At 40.5% G+C, this 11,705-nt stretch overlaps 2 pseudogenes; one reads left to right on the forward strand and one right to left on the reverse strand.

Moving 5' to 3' along the window:
• Positions 1-208: 208 nt before the first annotated feature.
• Positions 209-723, reverse strand: LOC136141260 (glycine cleavage system H protein, mitochondrial-like; annotated as a pseudogene).
• Positions 724-10,740: 10,017 nt separating this feature from the next.
• LOC136141267 (large ribosomal subunit protein eL33 pseudogene) lies at positions 10,741-11,073 on the forward strand (annotated as a pseudogene).
• Positions 11,074-11,705: the final 632 nt, after the last annotated feature.

Below are 11,705 nucleotides of genomic sequence, written 5' to 3' on the forward strand. Positions count from 1 at the left end.
AAAATTTAAAAAAATTATCGGGTGTTGTGAAAAAGATGTGGTGTTTATCTGAAGTCATTAGGCAGTTAAGGGGTATTTTCTTCAGGCAACAGTGTTGCAAGTAGTTTCTTTTGCTAAAAGGTTCTTTTTAAAAATCTATCCACCATTAATTTAAGACAACTATGCTAGATTAAGTTGTTTCAAACTAGTTTATTTAGGGGTTCCATTTTCACTCCTCAATAGATTTTATGTATTGCTCATATGCTTCTTCACTCATTAGTTCATCTAGTTCTGAAGGGTTACTGAGTGTCATCTTGATCTGCCAACCATCTTCATAACAAGATTTGTTGACAAGCCCTGGATTTTCTGCTAGAGCTTCATTAATTTCAGTTACTTCTCCTGATAGAGGAGAATAGTTCGCTAGCAGCTTTCACACTTTCCAAAGCACCGAATTCCTCGTTTGTTCAATTTTGTCCCAACTTCAGGCAGACTACAGTAAACATCTCCCAAAGCTTCCTGTGCAAAACTGCTGATTCCCACTGTTCCAGCACCTTTTTCTATTATTACCCATTCATGTTTGTCTGTGAATTTACGACCCGACAGCAGACCGGGTCCGGTGCGCAGCGCCCTGATGGCGCCCGCCCGCAGTCCCCAGGGCCGCGGCGGGCAGGGCTCTTTGGGCACAGAGACGGCGCACAGGCTGTAGACCACGGGCCGCACGCTCCGCACCGCTCGCAGTGCCATGTTCGCAGGGGTGCTCACTGTAGCATTATTTACAATAGCCAAAACATGCAACCAGCTTGTCTGTCCACCAATAAACGGATAAAGAAAATGGGTTAAATGTACATGTGATATGTGCATACAACACATTTTCTTTATATATAGATATAAACACACACAATGGAATATTAGCCCAAAAAAAGAAGGAAATCCTGTCATTTGGGACAACATGAATGAACCTTGAAAGCATTACAGTAAGTGAAATAAGTCAGAAAATGACAAATACTGTATGATCTCACTTATATGTGGAGTCTAAGAAAACCAAACTCATTGAAACAAAAAGTTGATGGAGTTTGCCAGGTGCTAGGGCACTGGGGAAATGGGAAGATGTTGGTTAAAGGGTACAGACTTCCAGTTAGAAGATCTAACTGGGGATCTAATGTCCAGCTTGGTGACTGTAGTTAACAATTCTGTATTGTACACTTGAAAGTTGCTAAAAGAGTAGATTTTAAATGTTCTCACCACACATACATGCACAGAGCTAATTATGTAGTAATCATTTCACCATCTATACATTTACCAAATCTTCACACTGTATACCATAAACTTACACAATGTTATATGCCAAGTATATCTCAATAAATGTGTGTGTGTGGGAAATCAAGGATTCAGTTTTTGCCTGGAATCCCATAAAGGAAGGTAAATAGCATAGAGTTAAATGCCACCCTACAGGACTTTGGCATTTGCTTCATTTTCTTACCTACAAGTGCCAAGAAATTTAAGTTTACACTGTCATTGTTCCTGATCTGCAGAAAGCTGAGGGGGAACGACCCAGAATTACCACATCATAACAGGCAATGTTTTCTGAGCTTTTAGTATGTGCCAGGGGCTATTCTAAGGACTTGACACTATTAACTCATCTAACCCTCATAATAATGCTACACGGTAGGTATTTTCCAGTTAAGAAACTATGGCATAGCCACCCTGGAAGAAAGTTTGGTGGTTTTTTACAAAACTAAACATACTCTTTCTTACCATACAACCCAGTAATAAAGATCTTTAGTATTTACCCTAAGTAGATGAAAACATATTCACACAAAAACCTGCACACAGATGTTTACAGCAGCTTTATTATAATTGCCAAAACTTAGAAACAACCATGACTTTCAGTAGGTGAATGGATAAGCTGTGGTCCCTCCAGACAATGGACTATTATTCAGTGCTAAAAAAGAAATAAGCCATCAAGCCATGAAAACACATGAAGGAGACTTAAATGCACAGTACTAAGTGAAAGAAGCTGATCTGAAGAGGTTACATACTGTCTGCTTCCAACTATATGACATTCTGGAAAAAGGAAATCCATGGAGACAATAAAAAGATCAGTGTTTGTGGGGGGTGGGTGGAGATGAATCAGCAGAGCACAGAGGACTTTTCAGGTAATGAAAACACTCTATGACATTGGAATGATGGATATATGTCATTATACATTTGTCCCAAACCACAGAATGTACAACACTAAGGTACAACAGTAAGGTAAATTATGGACTTTGGGTGACTTATGCATTAATGTAGGTTCATCCTTGGTTAAAAAAAAAAAAAAGGTACCACTCTGGTGGGGGTTATTAATAATGGGGTAAGCTATGTATGTATTGGGACGGGGGATATATAGGAAATGTCGATACTTTCCTCTCAATTTTGTTGTAAACCTAAAACTGCTCTTAAAAAAAATTAGTCTTTACAAAATATTTTGGAAAAAAAAAAGAAACTATGGCAAGGAGAGGTTGAATAAACTACCCAAGCAGCTCACACACCTAGCAAGTGTTAGAGCTAGGATTTTAACCCAGGTATTAGACCCACACTCTTAGCCATTATACCATACTGCTCACACATCACACAAAAATGTGGCCTGAAACAAAGTTATGCTGACAAACCAGGAAGCAGACCTGGCCAGTACTACAAAAAATACCATTAGGTATTCTGGAGTAGAGTGGTGGTGGGATCTACACCCTAGTTGAAACAGACCTCTCAAACCACCAATTACATTTGTACTCTTAAAAGTTTCACAAAGCAAAGTCCTTGTCACTGATTGAAATGAGTCAAACCATCTCCTACCCTATTTGCTTTTGATCTCAAGCCTTTGTAGAAGATTAAGAATATCCAGTGTGTGATTCCAAGCAGGTATATTCTCTTCATTAATAAATCACTGTCTAAAATAATAGTCTATTATCCTCCAGAGTTGCATTTCTACAGCCTAAGAAATGTTTAATAAAAGAGAGTCAACAGGAAGAATTAAATTATTTGCAAAATACAAATAATTAACCAGAAGGACATCTGGGTGCACTGGGGAATGGGATCTATCCCCAGGACCTGTGACTTTCCCTGTGGAAGGAAGACTTAAGGGTAAATCAATGAAAATGTTTCAGGAGGACACCAGATGTTTCCACATACTGAAAAACAAAATGCATTTCATGGAACAAAGAGGAAGCACAAACTCACCTTGAATTTGATTTTTTGATGTACAGCAGCAATTCTCTCCTTCTCACATGACTTCTGTGGAGAATGGCAGTAGCCAGGGAAAGGGGTGCCTGAGATATCTGGTCTTTTTGAAGATTGGTCAAAACCCAGTCTCCACTACCATCTCTGCCCCTCACTTTCACATGCACGCAAAGAAAGTAGAAGACTATAATGTCTGGGTTCACAGCTCTGGATACGCTGCAGTTCTGACACTGCAGCTGGTCACCCCTGAGGCCGTTCACTGCCTTCGTTTCTCCAGAAATGTCCTATGGGTCCTTCTGAGATAGTCTGGGACCTGGGACCCTCTACCAGAGTGCGTGCACCTGGACAGACATCTCCTTGAGCAACAGAATACAATGAAACTATAAGGGACTAAAAATAACTGCACACACACGCAGTTGGGGCAATTATGAACAAAAATACAAAAAGCCACAAACCAACTGCCGTTTCTGAGGGGCTGGGAGCAAAAGCGTGGTACACAGCACCACCAAGCGGGTGGGCTGACCACCTAGGCTACGCCTCCTACCCAACCCATGGATCTGCTCCCAGTGTTACCCCATTTAAGGACCAAAGCAGCTCCTCTCAGGGAGTGAGCAAGGGTGCCTGTTCCTCTCTTTGCTCCCTTGTGCTACAGCACGAGCCCCAATGATTTGACCTCCTCTCTACTGCGCTTCTCCTCATTAGGGAGGACACCCACACCCTTTCTCTCCGGGTACATATCTCTATCTTGCTTCTGTCTTAAATAAACAAACTGTTTCTCCGTGTGCTCTCTCACTTGTTGTGTTGTGTCTCTAACAATAAACTCTGTACCTGTTTTTGCAGTTTCTGCCTCCTTGAGAAATTCATTTTTCAAATGAGGCAAGAGCCAGGGGAACTTTGCTTCTAGCCCCTAGCCTTTTGTGGTCTAGCAGCTAGGATTCCTGGTTTTCTTTTGGGCTACCCAGGTCCAAATCCTGGGCAGGGAACTAAAATCTCACTTCAAGCCACTGCTCACTGCTGTCTGAGATCAAGACCAGAATGGCTACACCATGCTAGTTTATCAAGGGGCAACACCTGCCCCAGCGATGGCTGTTAACCAAAGGGGCAATGAGGGACACACTCTTCTACTGGTTTCCCTGGAAACTAATAAGCCCACCTGACATCAATTCCCCAATAATTGGTAACCTCCTCCTCCTTCTCCTCTCCCAGAGGAAGACTACTGCCTGTGTCCCGCCTGATGTCTGCCATACACAGTGGGGTATCACCCCAAGGCCTTTGCTTCAGAGCTGAAAGATTTCCTATCCAATAAACCCTTGATGTCTCTACCGCTGTCTCCATGCTCTTTCCTGCAACCCGCTGCCGGGCAATTACAAGGCTTGCAGACCTGCAGGGTGCAGCCTAACACGAGGTCAACCTGCACCAACCTGGTGGAACCCTGGGGGGAAACATAGAGCGGCAGAAGACTCTAGACCCCAAATGCCGTAAACCCTCTGCTTCCCATGCGCAGTCGGCTCTCCAGAGTGCCGCCTGTCCCCTCCCAAACATTAGGTGTCCGAGAAAAGCTGCGGCTGCACGGGTTCCCATCTCACCACACTCCAATGGAACAGGCATAGGAGAACAGCTCTTTCCCAAGGCTGTGACGCTGGGGCTCTGGGAAGTGCCTGTCTCTGTCAGACGCAAGTCCCACGCCTCCTCCAAGCGTGTAGGAGGCGGTGAAAGGCCGAGGAGGCTCCAGGAAACCTCAGACCCCTGAACACGAACCCTCGAATTACAGGCTGAGACTGACTGCGGCCTGCTACCCTGCGGGAAGTGTCTTGGCCTCTGGCTTTTTTTTCATTGGTTATCGTCTCCGCGACCCGCCCCTCCCGGAGATTGCTGGGAATTCTCCGCACAGTCACTAGTGCGCAGGCGCAAAGAGGAGTGGGTGTGCTCCTTCGCTTCTTCTAGAGGGAGCTGTTGGGTTTGGAACGCGGCGGTAAAACCTGCTAGGGGCCAGGATTCCGGAGCCGGCTGGATGCCTGTGTGCCTGAGTGTGTAATCTGGACAGCGTTGTTTCTGTGCGTGGGGCTGTTCTTGCGTGTAATTATTTGGATGGGGTACTGCGATGACTCCGCAGAGAATGGACGATTATGCCCAGCTCTGAAGCCGGAAGTCTGCGCGGTTGGTTAGTGAAGTGCGTGAGATTGTGTGTATCCGTGAATGTGGCTGTGCTCCACAGTGTATTATTTCTGGAATGGTTTTGATAGGCCAACGCCTCTGGTTATGGTTTTCCACAGGGTCTGCGCTTGTGCATCGCTGTTTCTGTGTATGAGGCTGGATGTGTGGCATTTTGATTAATTACATGGTGGTTAGGTGTGCCTTCAGAATTATGACTGGCACTTAATTAAGTAAAATAATTTCAGGCATAAATACTGGGGGGGAAAGGAGACAAAATTATCTCCTTTATTATGATAGGATCATGATGATGTATTCCTGGACCCATACCAAAATGTAGAAATGAGGACTACATAGTAACATGAAGGGGAGTAAAAATTATATATTTGTATAGGAGCCCAATAACGTCCTTAGTCACTCTTAGGTAATAAAAAATTCCTTTTACCACTGTTCGTTAAAAGATCAGTCTTGGGCTTCCCTGGTGGCGCAGTGGTTAAGAATCCACCTGCCAATGCAGGCGACCTGGGTTTGAGCCCTGGTCCGGGAAGATCCCACACGCTGCGTAGCAGCTAAGCCTGTGTGCCATAACTACTGAGCCCACATGCCACAACTACTGAAGCTCACGAGGCTAGAGCCTGAGTTCCGCAACAAGAGAATCTACTGCAATGAGAAGCCCATGTACCGCAACGAACAGTAGCCTCCACTCGCTGCAACTAGAGAAAGACGTGCACAGCAACGAAGACCCAATGCAGCCAAAAATAAGTAAATAAATTTATTTTAAAAAATCAGTCTCATTTTAGTGGTTAAAATAATTAAAATGTCCTGTTTAATGATCAGAACTTCAAACCTCATTTAAAACAAGACCCTCCCAAAAAAAAAAACAAGACCCTCCCACCCTGTCCTCTCCCTTTACCACTTCCAAATATGACTATATCACAGTTATTGGTTAAAGCAGTATTTGGTATTTATATACTGATTATATATTTTTGTGCTTCAGAGCCAAGTATATATATATATATTTTTTTGCTGTACGCAGGCCTCTCACTGTTGTGGCCTGTCCCGCTGCGGAGCACAGGCTCCGGACGCGCAGGCCCAGCGGCCATGGCTCACGGGCCCAGCCGCTCCACGGCATGTGGCATCCTCCCGGACCGGGGCACGAACCCGTGTCCCCTGCATCAGCAGGTGGACTCTCAACCACTGCGCCACCAGGGAAGCCGCCAAGTATATTTTTTACACAATTTTTTTTATTGTGGATTTAGCTGACTTGGTTTATATGTATATGTACTTGCTCCTATTGCTACCCTTTTCTAAATGTTCCCCCCACCCCTCCAAAGTGTCAAACTCTAAGCAATGATTTTTCCAAATGTTCAAACTTATCTGATACTTCTTCTCCCCCTTGCCAAATCTCTTTCACAGCCATCATCTTGTAGTTCCAGTCTGGACTGCAGGGTTTCTGTAAGACTTCCCTTCTCCCTTTTCTGGAACTGAATTCCTATGTTCCAAGTCTTGTTAATTTTGTATGTTTCTCATTTTTGCTGATTGCCTCTCTCCAACAACTTCGTTCAAATGCATGCCTTTGAGGTAAATGTTTAAGTTCTTACTGTCTGGAAATACCTTTATTGCAATCTCACTTATTGCCTGTGGTGAGAATTCTACTATAAATTAGAATTTGAAGGCATAACATCAGATAAAATCTGATGTTATGTTGCTAATGTTGTGTAGCTAATGTTGCTTTTGTAAAGGCTTGTCATCTGTTTTCTATTTCTTTGTGCATAATCTGTGTTCCCAACCCTCCTGGAACGTTTAGGGTGATATATATCACACAATGTACTGTAATTTTGTTCCTTGGTGTGGATCTTTAAATTTATTTTTAAATTTATTTTTGTCTGTGTCGGGTCTTAGTTGCAACATGCAGGATCTTCCACGCAGCGTATGGGCTTCTCTCTAGTTGTGGCACGTGGGCTTCAGAGCATGTGGGCTCTCTAGCTGAGGCACATGGGCTCAGTAGTTGTGGCATGCGGTCTTAGTTGCCCCACAGCATGTGGGATCTTAGTTCGCTGACCAGGGATCGAACCAGCGTCCTGCTGCATTGGAAGGCGGATTCTTTACCACTGGACCACCAGGGAAATCCCTCTTTAAAACTTTTTAATGCTGGGTGTCAGGTGAATATTTTCATTCTAGAGACTTGTGTACTTCTGGGCTGGAAAATTTTTGTGTAGTTTCTTTCTTTCTTTCCTTCTTTCCTCTCTCTCATTGGAATTATTTGATGGAACTTACATGGCTTAAGCTTCTAAATGTTTTCTTCCTATTTTCTCTGTCTTTTTATTCAACTCTAGGAATTTTATCTTCTACTTATTTAATTTTTAATAAGTCATATTTTTAATTTCCTAGAGCTCTCTCATGGTTTTTTTCTATATAGTATACTGTTCTTTAGGAATGCAATATCTTCTCTGATATTTATGAAATTATATATTAATGTTATATATATTATATTCATTATATTTGATTCAAAATTATATGAATAATATATAATTATATTATGCATGTGATAGGTAGGAAAGTCAGTTATGTAAATATTATTTATTTAAAGTTCTCTTAGCTACATGTATTGTCTTTGTTATGACCATATTCCCTTTTCCTGTTTGAGTTGTTCTCTGTCTTTCATTTTAGGTACTTTTCTCAACCACGTGGTAATCCTTACTTTCAGTCATGAGTTAGAGCCTGCCGACTGATGGATTTCAGAAGCAATCTTTTCTCTGGGACACCCCCAGATTTCTATCTCTTTGTTCTTTAGTTTCTCCTTAAAGGACTCCTCCAGTTTCTGCCTGTGAAGGTTATGTGTTGAGTTGCTGGAGACTGGTACCAGGATAGGGAAAGAAGCTTAAGAAGATTTCAGACTGTGGTTATTACTCATTCTAACTGTGTCTGTCTGCCCTTCTTTGTGCATCCTCTACATCTTCTCAAAATCAATTTATCCAGAGATCAAATGTATTTTTTAGACAAGGGAGAAAAGTTAACTGTAGAGGGGGAAGATCAGGGCAATGAGTTTGTGTATAAATTTTCAACCAGTCCTCTACTTCCAGATCCATAGCTCACCAAGGTCCTTTTCTGTGGAACCTGGGCCCTTCAGGGAAGTTGTAAATTGGTCATAATCTCTTTCATACCAGAGTTCCTTGAATTTTCTTATTTTTTGTAGTTTTCTCTTCACATTTGTTGTTGTCATTGTTATTTTCATCTCTTTTTGGATAGTGCTGGGAAATAAATGCATGTGACCTACTCACTGTATGTAAGCAAAAGTCTACCCTTTTCAAATGACAAGATTTTGGTCATTTTTTTAAAAACTAGTTTTAGTTGTACAGTTGACCCTTGACATACACTGGGGTTGGGGCCCTGACCCTCTGTGCAATTGAAAATTTGTGTATAACTTTGCAGTTGGTCTTCCATATTCACATCCTAGGTCCCACATCTGAGGATTCAACCAACTGCAAATAATGTAGTACTATAGCACGTATTTATTGAAAAAATCCATGTATAAGTGGACCTGCACTGTTCAAATCTGTGTTGTTCAAGGGTCAACTGTATTTTTTTTTAATTTTCTATGTCATTATTTTCTAGTTTTATCTTCATCAAGTTCTCCTGAATACATTCCCTGGGTTTATATTCTTGCTTCTTTTATTCCTTTAATTCTTTGGGTTGTGTCAGAGAATTCCTTGGCTTGCATTCAGTAATACAATTGTTCAGCTATTTCATATTGTCATCCTGTTTCATTTTGAGCCTATTTATTAACTTAGAATTCCACACACAAGCATATATATATATATATATATATATGAACATAAGTACAGTTGAATGAATGAAAATAAATTCTGTGGGCCTACCACTCAGCTTAAGAAAAAGTTATTATCAGTTCCTTTGAAGTATCCTAAATATTTGTTTATTTATTATTTAGGCTGCTCTGGGTCTTAGTTGCGGCACTTAGTTGCGGGATCTTCGTTGCCACGTGCATGATCTTTAGTAGTGGCATGTGGGATCTTTTAGTTGACTCCTTAGTTGTGGCATGCAGACTCTCAGTTGCAGCATGCAGTCTCTTAGTTGTGGCATGCATGCAGGATCTATTTCCCCAACGATTGATCGAACCTGGGCCCCCTTGCATTGGGAACTCAAAGTCTTACCCACTGGAGCACCAGGGAAGTCCCTGAAGTGTCCTAGATGCTCCTCCCCCATCTCCCATAAAGTTAACCATCACCTAAATTTAGTCATTCCCATGGTTTTCTTTATAGATTTGCCATATACGTACATATCCCCAAATAACATATTGTTTAGATTTGCGTGTGTTTTGAAATTTAGTGAAATAACATTCTATGTGTTGTCACTTAAAAAAAACCTCAACATTATGTTCTGGGAATTTGTTCATTTTCTCAATGTTGGGCAGCATTCTACTGTGTACATCTGCCAAATTTTATTTATATAGCCTCTTGATGGATATTTGAGTTGTTTCCAGATTTTTCCCTCCTATTTCAAGTGGTGCTGTTTTGAACATTTCTGTAGACCTTTAAAAGTCTGTGTAAGAATAACTCTAAAGTATAATACTTACAGGTGGACTTGCTTTGTTCTAGGGCATGTGCTTCCCAGCTTCTCTAGGTGATGTCAAAGAGTTTCCAGAATCATTTCAATTGACACTTACTGCCACATAGTTGAGAGTTGTTCCACATCCTTGACAACACTTGTAACACTTTAAAACTTTTTTTGCCAGTCAGCTACTGAGATAATATCTCATTGTGGGAGAATTTTTAGAATTCTACTCTGAAAACAAAGATTGACAGAACGAAAAGGGAGAAAAAGATACAGCCACTTTAATAAATAAATGATTTTAACACACAAGTCCTATTAACTCATATATAAGTAGTCCCAAAACAATCAGTAACAATATGAGAATGACACAATTAGCCAACTTAACAAATACAGAATACAACACCTAGCAATGACAGAATATATATTCATTTCAAGTGAACATGGATCATTTAGCAAAATAGTCTATACACTGGGCCATAAAGCAGATTTAATACATTTCATAGGATTGAAATCATGTACAGTATGTTGTGTGACCACAATGGAATTAAACTAAAAATCAACAACAATAACAAAACAAAATATTGAAAAATTCCCAAGTTATCTGAACTTAAGCAATATAATTCTATAAAATCAATGGGTCAAATAATAAGGCAGAATAGAAATTTAAAAATATTTTGACCTTAATAATAATGAAAAAAACGCAAAACACTTGGGCTTTTTCAACCATCTTGGACCCTGTGGAGGTGTGTGGAGCTCCCGCAGCTGAACTTTGGGGGCAAATAAGTGGGGCCTGTTGGGAAGAGGACTTCTAAAGTGACAGATATGTCTGAAAGGCTATGGTCCAAGGCCACTTTTGCTGGCTATCGGTGGGGTCTGTGGAACCAGAGGGAGCACACAGCTCTCCTGAAAGTTGAAGGTATATATGCTCAAGATGAAACTGAATTCTATCTAGGCAAGAGATGTACTTATGTGTACAAAGCAAAGAACAACACAGTAACTACTGATGGAAAACCTAACAAAACCAGAGTAATCTGGGGAAAGATAACGGGTGTTCATGGAAACAGTGGCATGGTTCATGCCAAATTCCAAAGCAATCTTCTTGCTAAGGCCATTGGACACAGAATCCGTGTGATGCTATACCTTTCAAGGATTTAAACTTATTGAAAAGTAAATAAATAAAAGTGTAGGATTTGTTCTCTTGTAAAAAAAAAAAAACACTAGGGTTGTAGTAAAAGCAGTAATTTGAGGCATGTTTCTAGCTCTAAATGCATATATCAAAAAGTAAAAAATATTGAATATGAATGGTTTAAGCCTCCACTGTAAGAAACTAAAAGAAAGAACATCAATTTAAATCCAAAGAAGGTATTTAAAAGGAAGTAATAAAGATAAGTTTGATATCACTAAAATAGAAAGCAAAGTAGTAATAGAGAAAATAAACTAAGCCAAAAACCAGTTCTTTGAAAATTTAACAAAATTGATAAGTCTTAGCAAGACTGACCAAGAAAGAGGAAAATAACCCTACAAATATCAGGTATGGAAAAAGATTTTATAGGTTTTGAAGGATAAATAAGAAGGCATTAGGGACAACTTTATACCAATAAATTTGACAACTTCAAATAATGGAAAATTCCTCTAAAAATATAACTTACCAAAATGACATGAAAAATATAAAATTTGAGTAATTCTGTTAAGAAAAATAAATGTTTAATTATAAATTTCCCCACAAGGAAAGCTCTACTCCTGAACATTTTCACTGGTGAATTCTTCCAAATATTTGATGGAATACA

This window comes from Phocoena phocoena, chromosome 20 (genome assembly GCF_963924675.1).
Source record: "Phocoena phocoena chromosome 20, mPhoPho1.1, whole genome shotgun sequence".
NCBI lineage: Eukaryota > Metazoa > Chordata > Mammalia > Artiodactyla > Phocoenidae > Phocoena > Phocoena phocoena.